This window comes from Sorex fumeus, unplaced genomic scaffold, assembly GCF_029834395.1.
Source record: "Sorex fumeus unplaced genomic scaffold, SorFum_2.1 ptg000044l, whole genome shotgun sequence".
In the NCBI taxonomy this organism is placed as follows: Eukaryota; Metazoa; Chordata; class Mammalia; order Eulipotyphla; family Soricidae; genus Sorex; species Sorex fumeus.
This window is the reverse complement of record NW_026606101.1, coordinates 11,514,915-11,540,237: the sequence shown is the minus strand read 5'-3', so window position 1 is coordinate 11,540,237 and position 25,323 is coordinate 11,514,915. Positions and strand designations below refer to the sequence as shown.

General features: G+C 44.1%; 1 protein-coding gene across 2 annotated transcripts in view; it reads left to right on the top strand.

The window, feature by feature from the left end:
* Positions 1-7,888: 7,888 nt before the first annotated feature.
* Positions 7,889-25,323, top strand: part of ITCH (itchy E3 ubiquitin protein ligase) — a 107,595-nt gene continuing 90,160 nt past the window's right edge. Inside the window, exons 1-2 of one of the 2 annotated variants that reach the window (XM_056121102.1) lie at positions 7,889-7,967; positions 13,206-13,282. The gene's annotated coding sequence lies outside the window, so the exon portion shown is untranslated. The remainder of the gene's footprint in view (positions 7,968-13,205; positions 13,283-25,323) is intronic. The other variant, XM_056121103.1, reaches the window with a different exon arrangement.

The window sequence follows — 25,323 nt, the reverse complement described above, 5'->3', positions numbered from 1 at the left end:
GACTCAGAACATAATTATGTATGACTTTTTTGGGGGGGAGACCACTCCCAGTGGTACTGGGGGACCATGTGGGACACTGTGGATTTTATCTTATGATCCTACATTACAAGGCAGCATTCTAAACCCTGCATTATTCCTGTGGGCCCCAATATTACCAGTCTTAAAAGATCCCTTTTTGGTGTCTTCCTCCTGGCACTCTCTTCCCTCAAAGGTAAGTGTTGTCTTGACAAACACCTTTGTGGAACAGGAGTGAGAGAACATAGGATAAGGTGCTTGCATTGCATACAGCTGATGAGGTGTTAATCCCTGGTATCCAGATGTAGTTTTCTAAGCCCTGCCAGGAGCGATCCCTGATCACAGAGCTAGGAGTAAGCCCTGAACACTGTCAGGTAAGGTCCAAAAGTCAAAATACAAACACTTTAGATTCTGGGTCAGGGTTGTAGCTCAGTGGTAAGATGCTTGAGTGGGGAAGCTGAACTGAAGGACACTGACCACCCCTTTCTTGGACAGGAAGCAAGACCAAACTATATGCAGCTGTCTGTCTTGTTCTTCCTGAAGGTTGCATTACATGCAGCTGCTTATTCTTAATCTAGATCATGCATATGTAGTATATATATCCCTCCTAACTGCACAGCAGTGTGGACCTTCCATGGCAGGTCACCACCAGTGCCCCCTGTAAGTGACAGTATACCATGTCTTCCTCTTGGCCCCTTAAGTGCTTTCTTTTGCAGGGATTGGGGGACCTACTGCATAACAACTGATGCAACCAGGATTTATGTGGTTTGAAATAGTAAAACTTCTTGATAATTAGGATCTGCTGCATGCTGCATGAGTACAAAAATCCCTCTGAAAATGCTGGCTGGGCTGGAGAATTTATTAATGCATATTTTTGTTTTTGGTGTTATTTTTTGATGGAGGGTGTTAGACACCTTCCACTTGGGTCACTCCCAACTCTGTGGTTGGCTTAGTGGTTACTCCTGAAGGTGCACAGGGGACCATGGGTGTTGGAAATTTAACCTGGGATTCCTGTATGCAAACCATGTGCTCAGTGCATGAGGTATCAGGAGCTTTCTCTCCAAATGATATGTTGGCCAGCTTCTGTTGTGGACTGTCTAATTGGTAATAGAAAGGGAGCTAGCATGACAAGCATAGGACCAAAAATGACAGGAGGAATTAAAGCTAGCGTGAGATATTTGTCTGACTCAGGCCAATAGCAAAGACATGTTAACCAGAAAGTTAGAAAGAACCAGTTCTCAGTGAAGTCACAGGCCAGACTGGGACCTCAGGGCATCAGTAGGAGAAGGTAAAATCAAGATATAGAGGAATCAGAGGGAGAAAGTATGCAAAATCTGAAAATGTGACAGGAACAGCCAGAAGGAATGGAACTCAACCCGCTAGCACTCATGAATAACTCCAGACAGACGCCATGAGTGTTTCTGACAAAATACAGCAACTAGACTCAGACCCTGTGGGTGACTTTCTACCGTCCAATCATCTACTCAGGCCCCAGAGGCTGTTTCCACTTGAGAAGTCCCTCCTCCAGGAAGAAGCCGGGCTAGCAGGATATCTTGACTTTTCCAGTCCTACTCGTTTATCTGCCTCTCTAAGAGGGAAAATTCAGAAGTCAGTTATGGAAACTCAAAACTCTCTTTCAGGGAAACAATCGGATGAGGTAGGTTTAAGGGACAAGAGAAGAACTCTGATGGTAACATTGCTATTGTTGGTGCCCAGCAACTTAGGGGGGCCCTAGGCTGGCCAGTGCAGCCGGAAGCCAGGTATGTCTTCAAAGAGGGAAAGCAGAACACTGAAGCCAAGAACATGGAGCTCTATAACCATTGCCTGAGTCCTCCTGTAATGTGAAGAGTCCTGGGAAGCAAAGGATTCCCAGTCCTGGAGGGAGATGGGGTAACTCTTTTTTGTTTGTTTTTGATTTGAGACCACATTGGGCTATGCTCAGGCTTATTCTTAGCTCTGCACTCAGGGATTACTCCTGGTGAGCTCGGGGTACTATCTGGTGTGCTGGTGCTGGGGATCAACCACGGGTGGGACACGTGCAAGACAAGTGCCTTAGTCACTGTATTATCTCTCAGGCCCAAGATCCCAAGATGTATGACTCTTGCTCTCCAGACCATTTTGCAGAAAGGCTGAAGAGCCTGAGGTTCCCTGCACTGACATGATCATGGCAGAAAATGGAGCTAACACTATTGTCATTTGCAGTGTCAGGTAAGACTATGTCTAGTCTTCCTCTCCTCTCCTTCTCCTCTCCTCCTCCTCCTCTCCTCTCCTCTCCTCTCCTCTCCTCTCCTCTCCTCTCCTCTCCTTTTTTCTCCGTCTTCTTCCTCTCCCTGACTCTCTCCACTTTCTTTCTCTCTCTTTTCTTTCTTTCCTTTCCTTTATTCTCTCCTTTCATGATGCTCAGGGGCTGCTCCTGGCTTGATGTTTAGGAGCCCTCCTTTGATGTTCAAGGGACTGTGTAGTGTCAGGGGATTAAAGTTGGGTGCAAATGCCCTGTGCAAACGCCCTACCTGATGATACTATTGTTCTGTCCCCTTAAGATGTTCTTTTTAATTTTTTAAAATCTAACTAAAAACCTGGAGCGATAGCACAGCAGTAGGGCGTTTGCCTTGCACACAGCCAATATGGCCAACCTGAGTTCGATTCCTCTGCCCCTCTCGAAGAGCCCGGCAAGCTACCGAGAGTATCTAGCCCACATGGCAGAGCCTGGCAAGCTACCCGTGACATATTCAATATGCCAAACACAGTAACAACAAGTCTCACGATGGAGACGTTACTGGGCCCTCTTGAGCAAATCAATGAACAACGGGAGGACCGTGACCATGAACTAAAAACCTAGAGATGAGGGTCAGAGAGATAGTATAGGGTGAAGCATTTGCCTTGCATGTCACTGACCCTGGTTTGATTCCCAATGATGCATATGGTCCTCCATGCCCTGGTAGGAGTAATTTCTGAGCACTGAGCCAGGAATAAGCCTTGTGGTCCAAGAAAACATAAACAAACAAACATAAAAACCCAAAACATTTTCTCAAGGATAAAATCAGTTGTATTTACATCATCTATTGATGAATCTAAGACAGAATATGAGTCATCTTACGCCTATGAATCCACTCAAAAATTAAAACTCCCTTTTTTTAAAAAATTTTTTTGGGTCACACCCAGCGATGCACAGGAGTTACTCCTGGTTCATGCACTCAGGAATCTCTCCTGGCGGTGCTTGGGGGACCATATGGGATGCTGGGAATCGAACCTGGGTCTGCTGCGTGCAAGGCAAATGCCCTACCCGCTGTGCTATTGCTCCAGCCCCTAAAACTCCTTTTTAAGAAAGATTGATTCTGCTGTTCTTGAGTAAATGTTAAGTATTATGCCCCCCCTCATTTGGGGAGGGGGGTTTGTGGGGCAGTGCTTATGAATCACTCTTAACTTTGTGCTCAGGGATTACTCCTACCAGGGCTTGGATCTCGCAGTGCTTGTGGTGTTGAACTCCAACCTGGGCCTTCTGCATTCAAAGCATGTGCTCTTTAGCTTGTCATGTAAAAAATAGAAATTTCTAGAAAATCTTTCATGACTTCTAGTGTTCACAGGGAATTAATACTTTTATCTATTTATGGGACCTGGGATATAGTTTAGGCTATACCTGACTATGCTCAGGACTTACTCTTGACTCAGCTCAGGGATCACTGCTGGCAGGACTTGAGGGACCAAGTGCCATGCTGGGGATCAAACCAGCGTGAGGCATGTGCAAGATAAGCACCTTACCCACTATACTATCTCCCTCATCCCTGAATTACGAATTTTAATTATTTAATTAAATTTTCAGGAATAGCTTCTGATGAGTTAGAAATTTTTAAATGCATATGAAAAGGTAAAGAGAATGTAAAGAAAAAGAAATATGTTTTTCAAATATGGAAGGATAAAAGGCATGACTTGTGTTTTTGTTTTTGGGCCACACCTGGTGATGCTCAGGGGTTACTCCTAGCTCTGCACTCAGGAATCACTCCTGGCAGTGCTCAGGCAACCACATGGAAAGCTGGGGATTGAACCCAGATCAACCCCATATGGGATGTCCAAGATCAAATCTGCATCAGCCTCATGCAAGGCAAGCTCTTTACCCACTGTGCTATCTCTCCAGCCAGGTTACTGAATATTCTGATGTAGGATATAGATACAATATAAGACAACTCACTTGTCCAGGGACCTTTAGGAAGATTGTGTAACACAATAGAGTGTTAAGTGAAGGGGTGAAATGTGAAGGGAAACTGAAGTGAAGGAACTGACCATTATCCACAGGTTCCAAGTAATCTGGAAAGCAATACGCTTTGTATGTTTGAAGTCCTGAGTTTGACTCTCAGACATGGCAGAATTTCCTGGATGAATGATGAAAGGGGAAAAATTAAAAAAAAATGTGGGCTGGAAAGACAGATCAAAGTGCTGGAGCATAAATTTTGTGTGCTGGGGTCCAGGGTTCCATTGTCAACAACATAGTCCCTCTTGCACAGTTAGATGGCCCCTGAGCTACACCAGGAGGAACCCCAAAACATAAACAAAGTCTACAAATGTTCAGTAGAGAGAATTATAAAAGGCTGAGGAGTCAGAGGTATGGCTTAATTGGTAGAGAAGTTCTTATTCCTAGCACCTAATGACCTCTTTCATACTGTGTACCCCCATTTTGCACCAGGAGGGAGTAGTCCTAGTGATCCCTAGCACCACAGGACTCAGTATCGCTGCCACCATCAGGTGTGGCTCCTGCATGAAAAATTCTAAGTGGAATTTTTTTTCTTTTTGGGTCACATCTGGCGATGCACAGGGGTTACTCCTGGCTTTGCACTCAGGAATTAATCCTGGTGGTGCTCAGGTGATCATATGGGATGCTGAGAATTGAACCTGGGTTGGCTGAGTGCAAGGCGAACACCCTATCCGCTGTGCTATTGCTCCAGTCCCTCTAAGTAGAATTTTTTTTTTTTTTGCTTTTTGGGTCACACCTGGTGATGCACAGGGGTTACTCCTGGCTTTGTACTCAGGAATTAATCCTGGTGGTGCTCAGGTGATCATATGGGATTCTGGGAATTGAACCTGGGTTGACTGAGTGCAAGGCAAACACCCTATCCGCTGTGCTATTGCTCCAGTCCCTCTAAGTGGAATTTTTTTTTTCTTTTTGGGTCACATCTGGCGATGCACAGGGGTTACTCCTGGCTTTGCACTCAGGAATTAATCCTGGTGGTGCTCAGGTGATCATATGGGATGCTGGGAATTGAACCTGGGTTGACTGAGTGCAAGGCGAACACCCTATCTGCTGTGCTATTGCTCCAGTCCTCTAAGTGGAATTTTTTTTTCTTTTTGGGTCACACCTGGTGATGCACAGGGGTTACTCCTGGCTTTGTGCTCAGGAATTAATCCTGGCGGTGCTCAGGGGATTATATGGTATGCTGGGAATTGAACCCGGGTCGGCCGCTTGCAAGGCAAATGCCCTACCTGCTGTACTATATCTCCAAACCCTCTAAGTGGAAATGTAAGAAAATATTTGAAAATACAAAATTTGGGACAGAAGAGATAGTACAAGTTACAGCTCTTGCCGCTCACTCCCGGTTCTGCATATGGTTCCCCATGCACCGCCAGATGCACCGCCCCTAAGTACTGCAAGGGCAGGTTGTGGTCCCAAAACAAACCCCAAAAGCAAAATTTCAAAGGAAATATAAAATTTCAATTTCCGTCTAGGCTTATTTGGGATGTATGGCTCAGCAATCCTATTTAACAAACTCCGCTAGTGATTTGGTCAGGCATAGTTTTTTGTTTTATTTTGCTTTTTTTTTGCTTTTATTTTTGGGTCACACTCAGTGCTGCTTACCCAGGGTTTACTCCTGGCTTTGAGCTCAGGGCTCACTCCTGGCAGGGCTTGAGGGACTGAACCAGGCTCAGCCACCTCCAAGGCAAGTGAGTTACCTGCTGTACTGTTGCTCCAGCCCCCAGGCACTGAGTTTTTTTTTTTCTTCTCTTGCCAAGATCAAACTCTGGGTAAAGCATCCATTTTACTGCTGAGCTACATTCTTCCACTCTCCCTACATATGTACTACATTTTTTTCTTTTTCTAGTTCAACTCCTAGTAAATTTGTTGAGAAGAGGTTTAATGTCTCCCTTAAAAGTCCAAAAAGCTAATGTGCTTGTTGTGTATTTAAATTGAATCAAAATAACTGATAAGTAGAACCATAACAGTATAAGGCAGAATGTGGTGGGTGTCACTTCTAATGCATTTCAAGGGAAGGGCACAAATACATGACATGGTACATATCTTGAGAACCGCTACCCTAGAAAATCTGAATGCAATAGGTAGGCTCTCTTGCCTTTTTGTTTTTTGGGGGACACATATGACAGTGCTCAGGGATCACTCTTTGTGGTGCTCAGGGAAACATATGGGGTGCCTGGGGATCAAAGGTGGGGAGTCACCACATTCAAGGTGAGTGCAGTAATCCTTGTACTATTTCTCTGCTCCTACGCTGATTCTCTTAAGGCAAGTTTCAGGAAACACTGACATATAGAATAGAAAGTACTTCATAAAATGTTATGCAGGCTTGCTCTTTAAGCCTGTGTTGTCTCTTAACACGTGTCTATCTTACTATCTCTGTTTCTTTGCTTGCTCATTTCTCTCTGGAGAAGCCTGTGTTCTCTCAAACACATACTTCTCTCTTTCCCCCTCACATCTTTCTAAATAAGTTTCAATTAAAACGATCTTGCCTCACCACAAAAATAAAAGTGTTAAGTGACTTTCTAGTACCTTCATTAGGAGGAAATAGGCTAAACACAACATCAAAGGTCACATTACTATGTACTTAGTTTAATTGTACCTACAGTACAGCCTACTCTCAAAAAACCCAAAACCAACCAACCAAACAAAAAAAAGCCGACCCCCCCCAAAGCAAACAAACAAAAGGACCCCACGAAGTGGGTGACTGTGAAGGCCGACCGGGTGGGTTCTTACCCAACTCAGGACTTGGCTTAGGTGTCTGTGAAGTAAACACTATGAGATACTTCTCTCACAGGTCTGTTTTGAGGATTAAACTTTATTGATTCATCAGCTCTTAGCTCACTTAGACGAAAATTATTTTCATCATCCCTAAGCGCATTGTGAGTTTAAAGGTTGGATTTGGGGTTGGGGAGATGGCTCAAAGGGCTGGAGCTCATCCTTGGAGTAGCCCCCAAGCACGTCTGGGTGTCGGGTGTCGCCAAATAAATGACCACCCCAGCCCCGCCCCCCCACCCCCTTGCAGCCCGCGGCCAGAGTTGGACCTGAACCGAATCAAAACTCGGGAGTGTATTTCCTCTGGAACTAAGCTAAAAATCCAGTGGCTCTCAAAGTGTTATTCATTCGTTGATTGCCTCGAGCAGGCCCCAGTAACGTCTCTTTCATCCTAACCCTGAGATTATATTCAAGGCTCTTTAGGAGAATGAGACCCATCATTGTTACTGGTATTTGGCATATTTGGTACGCCACGGGGAGTTTGCCAGACTCTGCCCTGTGGGCAGGCTACATTGGATAGCCTGCAAGTTTGTCCAAAGTAGGAATGAGATGATAAGATGTCATAAAAGATGTCCTGATAAGATGTCGCAGGGCCGACGTCCAGTGGCTCCCAAAGTGTAACCCGGAGAGCCAGTTGGAAATGCAAATAATCTGATTCCGTCGCAGATCTGCTAAGGTACAAACTTCGCAGACGAGGCCCAGCGCGAAGTTTCCACGAACCCTCCGGCGGATTTCTGAGGCGCTCAGGCAGGGACAGCCCCGGAGCCCCGCCCACTCGCCCGGCGCCGCGCAAGGCCTCCTGGGACTTGTAGTACGGCCGGCTCTGCGCGGAGGCGCCTGCGCGCTGGCCGCCAACTCGCTCCAGTCGCTGTGCTCCGGGCTCGGGACCGGCTGCCATCTTAGTCGAGGGACGGAAGAGTCGCCGCCGCCCCGAGTCCCGGTAAACACCCGCGGGCGGACTTGGGGGGTTGGTTGTGAGGAGAAATGGGAAGCCCGGAGGTGGGGGTCCCGGGATCACAGGGTTCGAGGAGTGCGGCGCTGGAAGCCGGGACCCCGGAGCGGGGGTCGCTCCCCCTTCTTCCCTCAGAGTCAGTGCCGGTGGGCTCGAGGGGAGCTTCGGCGGGCGTCCGGGTCTGATCGGGGCGTGGGGTCGGCCGGACTCGCCGAGCGGTCATTGTGTGGCTGAGGTGCCGGGAACGCCTGGCGTCGCGGGCGCCAAGTTGAGAAGTCTGGGCCGTGTGGGGGGCCCGGGAGGGTCCGGCCCCGCGCCCCTCAGCCCCACCCCGGGGCCGCTCTCCCGCCGCCCCGGCCTAGGGTGCGGAGCCGGGCGGCCGCGGGCGACGTGGCCCGTGTGAGGGGCGGCGGCCGGGCCCCCCTGCCGCCCGCCCGGCCTTTCCGACACTTGGTCGAGCCGCGAGTCGTGAGGGGGGCCCAGGTCCCGCGGCCGCCTCTCGCTCCAGTGATCCATTCTCTTCCGCCCTCCATTGTCCCCCCAGCGTGGTGGTCCCCGCTCGGTCGCCGTCCCCGGTGCCCGCCGCGAGCCCGGCGGCGCCTCCCGGGGCCGAATTTTGCGGACGTGGAGCTGTCAGTGTCCTCGCCGCTCCAAGTTGCCCTTTCCTTGGCGCGGCGAGAAGCACAAACAAAACAAGCTGGAGCCCGCTCCCGAGGGCTGGCAACGTGCTGAGGACCGGACGGAGGGCGGGGTGGGGGGCCGCGAAATGGGAAACTCAAGTTTTCAGACTTTTTTTCGGGACTGCGACTCGAGCCACACAGCTGCGAGGCGCGCGCCCCGGAGAGACCTGGGCCCCGAAGTTAGTGGAGACAGACGGGGACCCGGTGCCCTGGCAGACGGCTCCGGATTCGCCGGGTCCCCGTCGCCCCGCACCTTGCCGCCTCGGTTTATTTGTGCCTTCACCTTGGCACCCCGATCCGCCGCTATTCTGTTCAGGAGGCTTTGTTGGAGTGGAGGGGTGGGAAAGGAAGAGCGCGATTTCCCCTCTCGGAATAGTAATGAGGCGCTGCAGCTCGCCCGGCGCCTTTGCGCGTCTCCCACCTCCGTCCTCCAGTCTAACTCGATTGAAAGGAAGGTGGGTACAAGTAGTGTGTTTCCACCCTCACCGGCGGAGAGACGCTTTGCTCTCTGCTGAGATAAAGTTGCCATGGCAGATCTAGGGAGAGCCTGCGCTGTGTACGCACAGATTCACCCAAGGCGCAGTTTCACATGAAGGTGGAAATGCAACTGCATATTTGAACAGTGAATGGCATTGGGGGGTGGGGGGGGGAATTAGGCCAAAAGGAATTCCTTCTTGTAAATCGATCAGGTCAGCAAGGGCGTGATAAGAAATGAAAAACAGAATGCTCTTCCGTGTGTTCTGTTGGAAGAGAAAAATCGTCTCTGTATTCTTTAAAAGTATGTCAGTTTGCTCACAGGAAGAGCTAAATCGTTAACTCCAAATTTTACCATTGCGATAAACTGGGTGCTTTTTATTTTTATTTAATTTATTTGCCTTGCCAGAGAGTGAACTAGGATAGGACTTTTTTCTGCCATTCCTGGCTGTGCTCAAGAGTTACTCCTGGTTCTGCACTCTGGAATTACTCATGGCAGTGCTCAGGGAACCATAAGGGATGCTGGGAATCAATCCTGGCTTGGCATATGCAAGGCAGACACTTGCTATACTTTTGCTGTGCCCCCCCCCCTTTAAAAAAATAGATATTCCAGGGTCTCCTATTGTTGATTTAGTAGCTTTCTGTTGGCCCTAGAATTTAATTTTAAAACAGGTCTTAGGCACTTGGAGGGTTGAAGGGATGGCAGGATACATGATTGTACTTGTGAGGCCCTAAGATCAATTTAAAAAAATAACACGTCTAAGGCAATCCTGATGTTTCTGGAAACCATCAAAACAAATAATACCATGGGTACACCAAGAATTATTTTTAAAACTTTGAAACAGAAGAAGAAATGACCAGTTCTGTTTGGGAGTTAGTCCCAAGAGGAGTCGGGGCCTTCCCCTGCATGTAACCTGGGTCTTAGCTAAGGAGTTTGAGTGCGGTAGACATGGGAAAGGGGAAGGACAAGACAGGACAGAGGAAACACTTTAGTGTTGTGTGTAAATGCAGAGGATAGTGGAAGAAAAGGAGCCTAGGGAGCAAAAAGTGGATGTAGTTGGAGAGTATTTGGAGAAGTGAGGCCCCTATGTCATAATGAGACAGCTCCTATGAAAAGTTGTAAGTATAAGTCTAAAGTTTTTTTTTTTTTTTTTTTTTTCTTTTTGGGTCACACCGGCGATGCACAGGGATTACTCCTGACGCATGCACTCAGGAATAATTCCTGGCAGTGCTTCGGGGACCATATGGGATGCTGGGAATCAAACCCGTGTTGGCCACGTGCAAGGCAAATGCCCTACCCACTGTGCTATGGCTCCAGCCCTCAAGTCTAAACATTTTTAATTTGATATTGTGGCATTAGACAGTCTTTTTTTTTTTTTTAACAGGGAATTGATGAGTAATTTGTATTTTAGAAAGATGGTTTTGGTAATGGGAGTGAAAGAATGAAAGGGTCTGGCTTTGGAGAGGTGGTGAAAAGATTTGTCTTGGAAGGAATCTTGAGATGCTATATATAGATCAGGTGATGGCATTAATTTAATGTTATATTGTTGTCATATTTTTGTATGAGGAAAATTTTTAGAGTCAATCTGAGTAAAGGACTCTGTCTCTCACAAGGACCCAGTAACTCAATTTCAATAATAATGCCAGGTTATATTTGTTAGTTGTATCGAATTGTATTGTTTAGTAATATTGCTTAAAAATTAGAATCTGGGCTTGGAATGATAGTACTGCCAGTAGGGTGCTTTGCCTTGCACTCGGGCCAACTAGTGTTTGATCTCTGGCACCCCAAATGATCTTCTAACCCACCAGGAGTGATTGCTGAACATAGGGCCAGGAATAAGCTCGAAGCACTGCTGGGTGTGACCAAAAAACAAAAACAACAACAAAAAATTAGAACCAGATGTAGTGCTTAGGGAACTTCAAGATTAAACTATGACTATCAGCATATTTTTGTTTGTGTTATTTTGGTTGTATACTCAGAGGCTGCTCCTGGTTCTGTGCTTGGAGATGTGTTGCTCTTGGCAGTACTCAAGGGGATTGTTTGGTGCTGGATATCAAATCCTGGTCTCCTCTGTGCAAAGCATATACTTAGTTCATTGATCTTTCTCTGTGGTCCCAACACTACTTTGTTTTTTGTTGTGGGGAAGGCTGGGGGGGTGGTTGGACCACACTCAGCTGTGACCAGGCTTTGCTTTTTCACTCAGACATTACCCATGATGGGGCTCAGGGGACCATATGGGGTGCTAGGGATTGAACCGGGGTCCACTGTGTGCAAGGCAAGTACCTACCTGCTGTACTGTCTCTCCAGTCCCACTATTTTTTAAGTAGTTTTTATTTAGAAAATAAGAGAGTGTCCCACAAAATAAAGAGGAAATTATGCACTGTGAGTCAGGATGAGGGCAACTATAGAATGGAAAACACTAACAACACATTTATTTTTTCCCCTTCTGGTGTCAGGGACAAACTCAGGGTCTCATACATGCACAGCAGGCACTGTTCTGCTGAGCTACATTCCCATTAACATTAACATTGATCCCTATTAACATTACTGATCTCCATCCAAGCTTGTTGAAAATGTTTTCCTCTCACAGATATTTGCTATTTGAGGTTTTAATTTTTTTCCCTTTTTTTGGTTTTTGGACCAAACCCAGCAATGTTTAGGGGTTACTCGTGGCTCTGAATGCAGGAATTACTCCTGGAGATGCTTTGGGTGACCATATGGGATGTCAGGATCAAACCCAGGTCAGCCATGTCCATTGTAAGTTTCCTACCCACTGCACTATCTCTCTGACCGCAGTATTTGAATTTTAGAGTTGGAAGCAGTTTATCTTGTCCACAGTGACAAATATTTTTGGTTTATGGGGCTAGCAGTTGTTTTGTTGTTGGGGTATTTGGGAGTGGAGTGAGGGTGGAGCTTTTGGGGCTACACCTGGCAGTGGTAGAGCTTATTCTTGGGTTTGTGCTTCGAGCTTACTTTTGGCTCTGTGCTCAGGAATCACTCCTGGTAGTGTTTGTGGGGCAGTATGTGGAGTGCTGGGGATTGAACCTGGATCGACCACCTACTGTACTGCCTCTCCAGTTCCTTAAACTAAATTTTGTAACTTCAGTGTTCTCCAGTTTACCAAGATGAATATGGGTTCCTAAAGAGGTTTTAGAATCAGACCAAAAGGGTTGGGTGGGGTGGGTGGGAAATGAAGTTACTTCTAGCCTGTGCTTTTTGATTATTTAGACAGGAGTTTAACAAGGAACTTGGACCTTTAATTGAGTTTGTTGTCTTCATTCTGGTTTCTGTATTAGTATTGATAGGAAATAGTTATCTCTTTGGTTTTTCCACCTTCCTTATTCCTCATTCCTCTTAATTATGAATTTTAATAATTGGTTTCCTTTATATATTTAAAGAAAAAGTATGTACATATTTATTTCTTTTTTTTTTTTGTAGCACCCAACCTGATTTTGGCCTCATAATAAGCATTCCAGTAAAGGCCTGTTGATTTTTGTAGCTGTAAAAGATACTGACTTTGAGTTAATATAAATTAGGAAGGCAGGTTGCAAAGTTGAATTGTAGCATACTCTTTTTGGGAGATTGGGTCTCAGCTTAAAATATGTTGGAAACAAGCATCATAACTAGAAGTAGTTGACCAGAAGTGATTCTGCCTGCATCCTTTAGTCTGGCAGTGCACTGTCCTTGGAAAACTGCTGTTAGCTCAGCTATTTTGTTTTTCAGAGTTGATGCTGCTGCATTTTCTTGCAGTAATTTTTTTTCTTCCTTAAAAAGTCTCTAATTGTAGGGATGATCTTTAATAGTGACCCCAGTAGAGTTTGTGTTTGTATGCTTATTCTTATTTTGCCATACGACTGTCAGATCCAAATGGTCATTACTTCATACTATGTGTGTCCTTATCCCCATGTCTCATCTTCTTCCAGCCTGCCCATTAGAAATTATCCAGTGAAATTGTTTAAAAGATGTTGCTCTTGGATTTGCAAGGTTATTGCTAATTTGATAATGTTTAACTATGAGAATAAAGTGTTAATAGAAAAAAAAAGTGTTAATAGACCCTCCTTCTCTTCTCAGGTAACATGCATTTAACAGTGGCCTTCTGGAGACAACGCCTTAACCGAAAGAAGTGATTGCAACGGTGAGAACTTCAGGTATGGTGGTGGCAAGCCTCTGAGAGAAATTTCTGTCACTGTCACTGTCCTCCCATTGTTCATTGATTTGCTCGAATGGGCCCAGTAATGTCTCCATTTTGAGACTCGTTGTTACTGTGTTTGGCATATTGAATACATCACGGGTAGCTTGCCAGGCTTTGCCGTGTGGGTGAGATACTCTCAGTAGCTTGCTGGGCTCTCTGAGAGGGGCGGAGGAATCGAACCCGGGTTGGCCGGGCTGGCTGTGTGCAGGCAAACACCCTACCGCTGTGCTATCACTCCAGCCCAAGAGAGAAGTTTAAGGGGTAGAAATATTAGGCTAGTCATGGTTATATTATTGCTGTGGGAAGGTATGGGGAGAAAGCAGTATTAATGCTGGATATATCAGTTGGCTGATAAAAAGAATGATTTTCACTTGATCTGTAATTCAAAGCTTCCTCTATAAGGAATAGCATGTAATCTTCATTATGCCCTTAATTTGTTTGCTTTGATTTTTGTTTTCTTAGCATACTTTGACATATTTTTTTACTTGTGTGGTTTTATAAATGTCACTGTTCACTTTTCTAGATGTGTATTATGTGCATGATTAAGTTGTAAAAATTAGGCCTGGAGTCTAAAAAATTAGGTGTAAAAATTAGGCTCAAAGGGGTCCTGAGTTTGAACCTGGCACCATATATCCTGTCTTACTCCCTTAACAAACAGCACTGACAGGAGTGACTCCTGGCACTACTGGTATCGAGCAACATCACATTGCTGTACCCAAGCACTGTACTATCAGATCTGTACCTCTATCTATCACTGGGAGTTTAATCTGTTTTGTTCTGAGTGCACCCCTCTCCCCTTCCCCATCACACACACACACACACACACACACACACACACACACACAATCTGCTATACTCAGGGTTTACTCCTGGCTCTGCATTCAGAGATCACTCCTCACAGGCTCAGGGTACTATTTAGCGTGCCTGGGATTGAACCTGGGTTGGCTGTATGCAAGGCAAGTGCCCTTCCTGCTGTATACAATCATTCTGGTTCCCGTTCTTTTTGTTTTGGGGTCACAACTGGCAGTGCTCAGAGGCTGTTCTTGCATGGTTCTTGAGTGGTCACTCCTGGCGGTACACATGGTATTCCTTTTTATAGTTACGGAGAAAACAAGATGATGGAAGTACTTGGTGAGAGATAACATGTCTATTGCCTTTAACTATTTCTAAAAGTATCTACTTCATTCTAAGCTCTTCTTTGTAGAAAGAAAAATAGGCCAATATTCAAGAGTCTTTGGTTCTATTCTAGCCTTGATAGTACTTGTCATCCAAATTCCACAATCTTAGTTCACTAAAATCACTCTGGGCCTTTACTTTCTCAGTTGTATTTCGAAAGTATAGGACAAGGCTGCTGGATATGCCTTACAGGGTGTTTGCACCCAGCTGGCGGGGTGTTTTCCTTGCATGCAGCTGACCTGGGTTTAATCCTCAGCTTTCCATATGGTTTCCCCATCACCACCAGGAGTAATTCTTGAGGGCAGAACTTGAAGTAATCCCTAAGCATTGTTAAGTGCTGAGTGTGTTCCAGAGACAAGACGAAAAACCAAGGATCACCTCCCCCATCCCACCCCAGAGACACACCCACACACATTCACACACCCATATACATAAAGGAAAAGGGAAGTATTGAATGTTTTTGTTTTGGGGCCACATCCACACAATGCTCAGGGTTACTCCTGGATCTGTACTCAAGAATTATTCCTGGTGGTTCTTGGGGTATCATATGGGTTGCCGGGGATTGAACCCAGGTGAACTGTGTGCAAGGCAAGTGCCTTACCTGCTGTATCCCATTTTTTTTTCTAGCTCACTCTTTTATTATACTAGCTTATTAGTATATTATATAGCCCCTGAAACATCATGAGTGACCCCTGAACACTGTGTTGAGAATGTAGCAAAAAAAAAAAAAAGAAGAAGAAGATGAAATAAGAGACTTAAAAGGAATTGATTCAGAAATTCCATTTGCTTGGTAAGCTTTGGTTTGCTCTTCAGTCATTGGTGCAGAAAAGAATAAGCTTTAAAATTTAGTCTTGGGAATATAAAGTAACAGAACGGGAGTCGAACGCCCAAGAATAGTTGAGATAAGTACCAGGAGGTCTGCTCCACAGCTTGGAAGCTGGCAGCACACGCTGGGGGAAAAAGTAGCTCAGATAGAGAAGGGAACACTAAGTAAAGGATGTTTGGAGGACTCTCTTGGGATGCAAGATGCGTGCTGAAAGTAGACTATAAACCGAACACGATGGCCACTCAATACCTCTATTGCAAATTACAACACCCTAAAGGAAAGAGTGAGCAAAAGGGAATGCCCTGCCACAAAGGCGGGGTGGGGTGGGGGAGATGGGGTAGGGGTAGGAGGGCTACTGGTATCATTGGTGGTGGAGAATGGGCACTGGTGGAGGGATGGGTACTCGATCATTGTATAACTGAAACCCAAGCATGAAAGTTTGTAATTCTACAGCTGTACCTCATGGTGTTGTTTCACTAATAAAAATATTGGTCACGGTCCTCCCGTTGTTCATCGATTTTCTCGAGTGGGCCCAGTAACGTCTCCATCATGAGACTTGTTACTTACTGTGTTTGGCATATCAAATACATCATGGGTAGCTTGCCAGGCTTTGCTGTGCAGGCGAGATACTCTCAGTAGCTTGCTGGGCTCTCCGAGAGGGGCGGAGGAATCAAACTCGGGTCGGCCGTGAATAAAAACAAATAAAATAAAATTTAGTCTTGGAGCTGAAGGAATAGTATAGCAGGTAGAATGCTTCCCTTGCACATGATGGACCAGGGTTCAATCCCTGGCACCCCATATGGTCCATCAAGCACTGTTAGGAGCGATCCCCAAATGCAGAGCCAGTAGTAAGTTCTGAGCATTGCTAGGTGTAGCCCCAAACAGACAAAAAATAAAATTTAATCTTTTAGGGGGTACGGCACTAGCTTTGCATTCAGTGGGCCCAGGTTTGATTCCTGACACCCCATTTTGTTCTTGGAGCATCACCAGGAGAGATTCTTAACACAGAGCCAGCAGTAAGGACAGCCAGGTGCGGATCAAAACCAAAATAAAATCAAATTGAGGGCCAGAGCAATAGTTTAGACTGTAGGGTGATTGCCTTGAACACAGCCAACTTGGTCTCCGGCCTCACATAGGTTCCTCAAGCACTGCCAGGAGTAATTCTTGAGTGCAGAGCAAGGGGTAACCCCTAAGCATGCTGGTGTGGCCCAAAACCCAAAATAAATAAAATCAAGTCTTTTGACTAAGTTTTTCTTACAGATAATCAATTTGGATAGTCAAAAGTTTGTATAGAACACTAGACTCAGGGAATCATATTTTAGGGGCTGTGGTCCAAGTTTGATGATTTCATTTTGAATTTTGTCCTCTACCATGTACTGATAATAGAATCTTCACCAGTTTGTTTAATTTTGTGCTTTAGTTTCCTGTCTGTTATTTGGGATTAGTAATAGTGTATATTCATAGGATCATTATGTCACTGTCCTCCTGTTGTTCATCGATTTGCTTGAGCGTGCCCAGTAATGTCTCCATTTTGAGACTTGTTACTGTGTTCGGCATATTGAATACGTTACAGATAGCTTGCCAGGCTTTGCTGTGCAGGCGAGATACTCTCAGTAGCTTGCCGGGCTCTCTGAGAGGGGCAGAGGAATCGAACCTGGCTCGGCCGGGCTGGCTGTGTGCAAGGCAAACGCCTTACCGCTGTGCTATCGCTCCAGCCCAGGATCGTTATGTAGATTAAATAAAATAATGTATTTTCACTTGTATAGTACTTTACTCATAGTAAGCAAGACCTGTTAATTGTATTACTTTTACTGTCATTATCATTACTACCACTTTGTGTTAAGATGTTCTCAGTTCATTAATTCATTTAGTAAATATCTAGGTAAGCATTTTAGTAGTAGTAATGATAGTAGTTTAAATGACTACAAGGGTTAGGTGAACATTTTAGGTAATCGTCGTGGGTCAGATTGGAACTTAAATGAACTAATGAATTTGTGGGGCATTGTCTGCCTTACCATTTAAAATTTGAAGCAAAATTTGGTATTTTAACCAGTTTTGAAGCATTCTATTTAGTGTTAGTTCCTAAATCCGAGGCAAGTAGAGACTGATAATGGTCTAAATATCTTAATTTTTTTGTAGAGAGAAGCTAAAAATCCAGACTTGTTAAGAAATTCTTATTTTTAAACATTGGCAATTTACGAATTCATAATATAAATAGTATGGGCCAAATAAATCACCACAGTGGGTAGAATTGGTCCTGTGGGTTCCCACTTTGCAACCTCTGATCTGGGTTTTTTTTTTTTCTTTTGCAGCATAAGCCATGGTTTCTGCCCTCTGGGAAAAAAATTCCTTACTTAAAATTGAAAATAGGGCTAGGGTAATAGTACAGTGAGTGGATCAGCCACTTGCCTTTCACGCGCCTGACAAGGGCTCTGATCCCAGGCACCCCATCTGTTTTTCTGACCGCTGCCAGGAGTGATCCCTGAGTGCAGAGCTTAGAGTAAGCTTTGAGCACTGCTAGATATAGTCTCTCCATCCAAACCCCTACCCCCCTCAAAAAAAAAAATAAAAGGATTTAGTTCAAACAGAATCTGGAGAGATAGCTTAATGAACTGAGCAAATGCTTTGCATGTGGGTAGTGTAGGTGCCACCTCTAGTAGCTCATGGTTCTCTGAGCACTGCTAGAAGTAGCCCTCAGCACTGCACTAATAGGTGTGGCTCAGTCCTTCCAGACACTACCCCACCAAGGTTAAAGCAATACATCCAAATAGTCTTGAAAGCACAGAAGAGCAGAGTTATTTGAATAGGAAATTCTGAATGGGCAAAGGTTCTTGGCAGAATTGAATTTGTGATTGTGGGAGTATAATGAATAGATTAGTTGGAGTTTATTTATTTTGGTTTTTTGGATCACACCTGATAGTGCTTACCTGAGCACAGCTGAGTATGACCCGCAAACAAAAAATAGGCAAGATGTAGTTTTATTAAGTAGTCTCTTAAGTAAATTGAAGAATGTTAGATATAGATTAAGTATGACTTTGAATGTTGTGTACAGATACCTGTTTGAGTGAATACCTTTTAATTCTTTTAGGAATATTTACAGAAGTGGAGTTGCTGAAACCCGTGGTAATTCTGTTTTCAGTTCAGTTTTTTTTTTTCCCCCTCCATTGTTGTTTTATAGTTGCAGTGAGTGATGTTGCACACACAATTGATTGTGGTATGCCAAAGATCATACACTTGTAGCACCAGCATGGCATTATTACTTGGATCCTAGTTGGCTGTGGATGGTGCCACGGATCAGGTGCTGTACTGCTGAGAAATCTCTCACTTGCCACCCCCCACTTTGGTTATAATGATTGCAGTATAAGGAATTGAATCCATGGCTTAACATATAGATGTGTGCTCTATCACTGAACCACATCCCTGGCCCCTGATTTATGTTTTCAAGGAATCACCGTATTGTTTTCCATAGCAGCTGTTTTTTTTCCTTTTTTTGTGTGGGGGGGTCACACCCGGCGATGCATAGGGGTTACTCCTGGTTCTGCACTCAGGAATTACCCCTGGCGGTGCTCAGGGGACCATATGGGATGCTGGGAATCGAACCGGGGTCGGCCGTGTGCAAGGCAAATGCCCCACTCGCTGTGCTATCGCTTCCAGCCCCCCAAATGGTTATTTTTAATGACACATTCCAAATATACCATATCTTGCCAGGGAAGTCAATCAGTGGTAAAGTGCTCCTCTTAATATGTGAGGCTCTGGATTCAGTTTCCAACACTAAAAGCAAAACCCCCAAACCAAATATAAATATACTGTACTTATAGAGGGAAGTAGAGGACACTGTACTTACAGAGGGAAGTAGGGCAAATGCCCTACCCGCTGTACCTAAATAAATAAACTCCAACTAATCTATTCTTTCAATAGTACCTGCTGTTACCATTTTAAATTCACAGCTGCAGTGTACAAGAGTCCCATTTTTCAACACCTCTGCCAACATTTGTTACATTATTATTTTTTTACCACAGCCAGCTGTGCCCAGGGCTCTGTGCTCAGGGATCATTCCTGGTGTGGTGTTTGAGGGAATCATATGCAGTGATGGGGATCATAGGGGTATGCTGCGAGGAAGGCAAGTGTTTTACTCTCTGTACAAGCTGTTCTTTTTTTAAAACACCGTCCTAATGGGTAAAATGGTATTTCATTGTGATTAATTGCATTACTGTAATTATCAGTGTAATAGAGCATCTTTTTATGTACATATTGTTTATTTGATGTCTTTGAGGAAGTACCTGTTCAAATCCTTTATACAATTAAAAAAATTGCATTGTTTGTTTTTTGTCTGATAATTTTATTTCTTTTATTTTATTATTATTATTATTATTATTATTATTATTATTATTTGGTTTTTTGGGTCACACCTGGCGATGCACAGGAGTTACTCCTGGTTCATGCACTCAGGAATCACTCCTGGCGGTGCTCAGGGGACCATATTGGATGCTGGGAATCGAACCTGGGTCTGCTGCGTGCAAGGCAAACGCCCTACCTGCTGTACTATTGCTCCAGCCCCAGTCTGATTATTTTATAGCTGTTGCCTATGTTATTTTGTTTCTGAGTCTATTGCTATTCACGAAATAACTATAATGATCAATTCCTTTATATTTAGATTATAAAAGATAATGAGTAGTTCTTTCTGAAAAGGTGAAGGTTGGTTGGGACTAGGCTTTCATTGTACCTTTCCTCTAGTTTTGCATTTGTCTGGTTTTGTTGTTGTTTTGTTTTATTTTGGGCAGTGCTCGGAGTACTGCTGGTTTATGGGACCATATATGGAATGCCAGAGATCCAACCTGGGTCAGCTTTGTGCAAGGCAAATGCCCTGCTCTCTGTACTCTCGTCCCAACCCCCTGTTGTTTTTTTTAGCTACTTACTTGATGACTTATAAAAGATTCTCCCCCCCCATTTTTGGGCCACACCCAGTGGTGCTCAGGGCTTTTCTGTGATAGTGCTCAGGAGCTGTCCAGTGCTGGAGATCCAACGTGGCCCTCTTGCATGCTAAGCTTGTGCTTCAGTAACTTGAGCTTTCTGTTCAGCCTAAGATTAAGTATTTAAAAAAATAAATTCTAGTATCATTTAAGTATCGGAGTAGGAGGGCTGGATAGAGTACAGGGGATAAGGTGTTTCTTTTGCATGTAGCTTTCTCTGATTTGATCCCCAACAATGCCTCTGTTCTCTTGAGCACCATCAGGAGTGAACCCGGAGCACAAAGCCAGGAGTAAGCCTTAATCATTGCTAGGTATGACCTAAAATCCATTCCTTCCCCCAAGAAAGTATTTGTTAGAATGAAAGTTAATCTAGAATATCTAAACATGGGTATTTATATTTTGTAATTTGTGGGGAAGGATGGGTTGTTGCTTGGCTTATCTTGTATAATCTAATTGTAAGAATTCTTTATAAGTTTCTGAATTTATTTTTGTTTGTTTTGGTTTTGGGGCCACACCTGGCAATATTCAGGGCTTACTCCTGGCTCTGCACTCAGGAATTATTCCTGGCTGTGCTCAGGAGAACATATGGGAAGCCAAGGATCAAACCCAGTTTGGGTTTGTGCATGGCAACGCCTTATATGTTGTACTGTTTCTCTGGCCCCAGAATTCTTTGTAAATTTCTGATGCTAACCTTTATCGTACATATCTTCAGTCTTTTACAGATGTATTCTCCTGTTCTTTTTACCTTCCCTCCTTCCCACCTTCTCTTCCTTCCTTTTTTTTTTTTTGGCCACATCTAGCAGTATTCAGGGCTCACTTTTGTTTTGTGATTAGGGATCACTCCTGGCAGTACTTACGTGACCACAGTTCAGTGCTGGGGATTGACCCTGGGTTGTCTATGTGCTAGGCAGTTGCCTTAGCCATTATACTGTCTCTTTGTGTCCAAAATTCCCTCTCCCCTCCTCTCCCCTCCCTCCCTCTTTCTTTCTTTCTTTCTTTCTTTCTTTCTTTCTTTCTTTCTTTCTTTCTTTCTTTCTTGTTACTGTATATCAAATCTGGGGCTCCTGAATGAAGAGTATGAGTCCAGTAAACCATCTCCCTACATTCTTTAAAAAAATTTTTTTTTTATTTTCTCACCCCCCCCCCCCCCCCACACACACACACACACACATTTAAAGAATATTCTATTTTGGACCGTAGAGGTAGAACAGCAGGTAAGGTGTTTGTCTTGTATATGGCCAATCTAAGTTTGAGTTCAATCCTCATATGTCCCCCAAACACCACCAGAAATAATCATCACTTGTATTTTGAGAGTTACTAAATATTAAATGGTTTCAAACAAGAGTTTCTTGGGTGTCAAGAAGTTTAACATTATATGTAATTAGGTTGTAGAATTCATACCAATATTTCTTGTAAAAGAGCAATATTTATAGTAACATATTAGTCACGGTCATGGTCCTCCCGTTGTTCATCGATTTGCTCGAGCGGGCCCAGTAACGTCTCCATCATGAGACTTGTTGTTACTGTGTTTGGCATATGAGTACGTCACGGGTAGCTTGCCAGGCCCTGCCGTGTGGGCGAGATACTCTTGGCAGCTTGCCAGGCTCTTCGAGAGGGGTGGAGGAATCAAACTCGAGTCGGCCATGTTGGCTGCATGCAAGGCAAACGCCCTACCGCTGTGCTATAGCTCCATATTAGTAGTTAACTTTATTATAGCTTATTAAATCCTTTAAACTGCGATATATCGGAGAAGCTTTGGTGGTAGGTGCCAGCCTATAGCACCGTCACACCATGTTCTCAGTACTGCTCAATGCTAGGTGAATGCCAGAGATGGATCAGGCTCCTGGCAAAGCTCGTCTGGAGCACAGGAGGGACAGCAGGACCTCAGCTGAAACCCCAAGCACAACACCTGATGGAAAGACACCAGCCTTCAGCACCACCAAACTGCATTCCCAGACTTGCAAAACCTCCAGGAGAGCACCAGAAATGGATCAGGTGTCTGGCTAATGCAACCTGAAGCCCAAGACGGACAGCAGGACAACAGTACTTCTAAGAGAGAAGTTTGGGCCTTCCAGAAGCACATAACTGCTATTGTGCCACATGAAACTTCACCCTCCATAGCAAATACTGGACACAGATGGAATCTGGCAGTAAATTTAGTCCTAAAAACAGACACAGTGGGGAATCAGTATACAACCCAGACATGCTTAGTGAGCAAATAGGGTAGCTCTAAAGACTCAACAAATAATAACCAGCTATATAACCTCTCATATAAGGATATCAGAGAGGAAATGGTGATGTTTAATGAGCTCAAAGAAATAATAAAACTAATAGCTAATAAAACACAAGAGAGTATGAGAACAGAAAAGAGAAAAACCCAAGCAGAAATCACAGAACTAAAGAATTCTGGTAGGTGAAATGAAAAATTCACTGGAAGGCATAAGCAGCAGAGTAACAGCTGAGAACAAAAATCAGTGAGTTCTAAAATGAGATGCAGAAAATAACAGCGAACATCTTTCGCAGAAAATAGCAGCAAAAGATGAGAAAAATCCTCAAAATAAATGGATAGCAGACCGGAGAATTCTGGGATGAATTCAAGAGGAACAACATAAGAGGAACAACTTACAATTGTTGAGATCAGGAAGGCAATTCTGATGAAGAAGCGACAGTCAAGGAAATCATCACTGAGAAGTTTCTCAATTGAAGAGCGTATGCACCCAGATCTAAGAGTGCTGAAGAGTACCAGCTAAGAGACCCACCCACATAAAACCGCTTTAAGACACATCCTAATCAGAATGATGAAAGCCAACGAGCATCTTGTGCTTTTCTGGATCACCAAGATTTCATCTGAAAGCAGTCAGATCAATGAGGGAAATCATGTACAAACAAAGGAACATCCGTAAGACTTATAGCAGCTATATAACCTCTCAGATAAGGACATCAGAGAGGAAATTATTGAATGACTTATTAAATGACACCCTGTGAACCCAAAGACAAGGGTGGGATATAATAAAAAAAAGATTCTGTGAAACAAATGCCTCACCGAGTACTTTACCCAGCCAAACTTTCATTCAAATCTGAAGGAACAATACAGAACTTCGTAGATAAACAACAGCTCAGGAACTTCATGACTCAAAACCAACTTTACAAGAACTGAAGGGTCTGCTTTAAACAAGACAAATCTCACAAATATGCCAAACTTCATAAATATGTCAAACTTCTACAGAAAGATAGTTAAACTCCATGAGGGTAATCTCACTCAATTTCAACGGCCTAAATGCACCCATTAGGAAACATGAGTGACAAGATGAATTAGAAAATTGAATCCAATCTTTTGCTGCCTACAAGAAACATATCTGAACAGTAAGGTATTAAGTACATGTTCAAAGTCAGAGGTAGGAAGACAATATTTTAAGCAAACACCCCCACAGAAAGGCCAGGGTGGCCATAGTTACATCAGAAAACATCGACTTTAGGCTAAAAAAAGCTATAAGAGACAGGGACATTTCTTAATGATAGGGGACATATGTATTAGGAGGACTTCACACTACTAAACATATGTGCACCTAATGACGATCAGTAAGATACTTGAAACAATAGCTAATAGACTTCAGGAAGAGATTGATAGCAATACAATTATAGTTGGAGACTTCAATACCACTCTGTCACATCTCCATAGATCAACTCGATGAAAACTCAGCAAGAGTATACTGGCTTTGAAGGAAGAAATGGGACAGAGGATTTAATATATAATATGTAAAAAGCTGAATACTTCTCCTATGCACATGGGACATTTTCCATATCAGACTATATGCTGAGCCACAAAACATACCTCTATAAGGTCAAGAGGATAGAAATTGTATCAACTATCTTCTCATACCATGATGCACTGAGAATAGAAGTTAATCACCTCAAGAAACAAGTAGCACCTGGAAATTACACAGCTCACTATTGAACAACCAGTGTGTCAGAGGACATCGGAGAAGAAATCAAAAGATTCCTGAAAACAAGAGTGAGGACACAAGCTACTGGGACTTGCGGGACACAGCAAGAGTAGAGTTAAGGGGAAAATTTATAGCTATGAGAGCATTCATCAGAAAGGAAGAAAGAGTTCACATAAGCAGCCTAACTGCACAGCTTAAGAAACTGGAAAATGAACAACAAAAGGAGCCCAAAGCAGAAGGAATGAAATAATGAAACAGCAGAAATTAATAAAGTAACTAAAACCCAGTCCAAAATAATGAAACCAAGAGCTGGCTCTTTGAAAAAGTAAACAAGACTGATAAGCCATTAGCAAGACTCACAAAGGTAGAGGGAGAGGGAGAGAGAAAACCCTAATAAAACAAGTCAGAAATGAAAGGGGTGAGGGGCTAGAGTGAGAGTACAGTGGGTAGAGCACTTGCCTTGCATGCTACCAACCTGGGTCGATTCCAGCCTCCCATATGGTCCCTTGAGCACTGCCAGGAGCATTTTCTAAGTGCAGAGTCAGGAGTAATCCCTGAGCATTGCTGGTGTTGCCCAAAAATAAAAAACAAGAAAAGGCAGGGGTGTGGATGGGCATGTTACAACAGATTCCACAAGAAATCAAAGGATGATCAGGATTTACTTTGAAAATCTTTATTCCATGAAGAGAACCTAGGAGAAATGGATAGAGTTTTGGATGCTTATAACCTCCCCAGGGATGAACCAAGATATGGAACACCTGAATAGACAGACCTGTGGTTATGGAGGAAATTGGAAGAGCAATCAAAAGTCTCCCCCAAAACAAGCCCAGGCATAGATGGATTCACTAGTGACCTCTTTCAAACTCTTATTTATTTATTTATTTATTTTGGGTCACACCTGGCGATGCAAGGGGGTTACTCCTGGCTCTGCACTCAGGAGTTACTCCTGGCATTGCTCAGAGGACCATATGGGATGCTGGGAATCGAACCTGGGTCGGCCCTGTTCAAGGCATACGCCCTACCCGCTCTGCTATCTCTCCAGCCCCTCTTTCAAACTTTTAAAGAACTAGTGCAAATCCTT